We start from the raw sequence: 574 nt of genomic DNA on the forward strand, positions 1-574 counted from the left end.
AAAAAAAAAAAAAGAGTACTCTAGCTCAATGTCTTTCCCCCAACCTCCACAGCAACCTTGCCCCCGACCAATAAGGAAATCCTTAATAGCGGGATTTCATCCTTTGAATAGAGAATGCCTTGTTCTTGTGTAACACTGTACAGTTGACTAAGAACACTTTCAGCTACACTAATCTAATCTTCACCCACTCCCCTCTGAGCTTTGAATTAGAGAAGAGGAAATTGAGGCCCAGCTACCATTGTCATAATCCAGAGTAGAACTAGATCAGTAGCCCCATTCTGATTAATAGTTAATGTTAAATTAATAGTTTAATGTTGCCCAACAAACTACTGTGTACTTATATTAAAATATTTTTGCAGCCAGTCGCAGTGGCTCACGCCTGTAATCCCAGCAGTTTGGGAGGCCGAGGAGGGCAGATGATAAGGTCAAGAGATCGAGATCATCCTGGTCAACATGGTGAAACCCTGTCTCTACTAAAACTACAAAAATTAGCTGGGTGTGGTGGCATGTGCCTGTAGTCCCAGCTACTCGGGAGGCTGAGGCAGGGGAATCACTTGAAGCTGGGAGGCAGAGG

Source organism: Mandrillus leucophaeus, unplaced genomic scaffold (genome assembly GCF_000951045.1).
Source record: "Mandrillus leucophaeus isolate KB7577 unplaced genomic scaffold, Mleu.le_1.0 Scaffold341, whole genome shotgun sequence".
Classification (NCBI taxonomy): Eukaryota; Metazoa; Chordata; class Mammalia; order Primates; family Cercopithecidae; genus Mandrillus; species Mandrillus leucophaeus.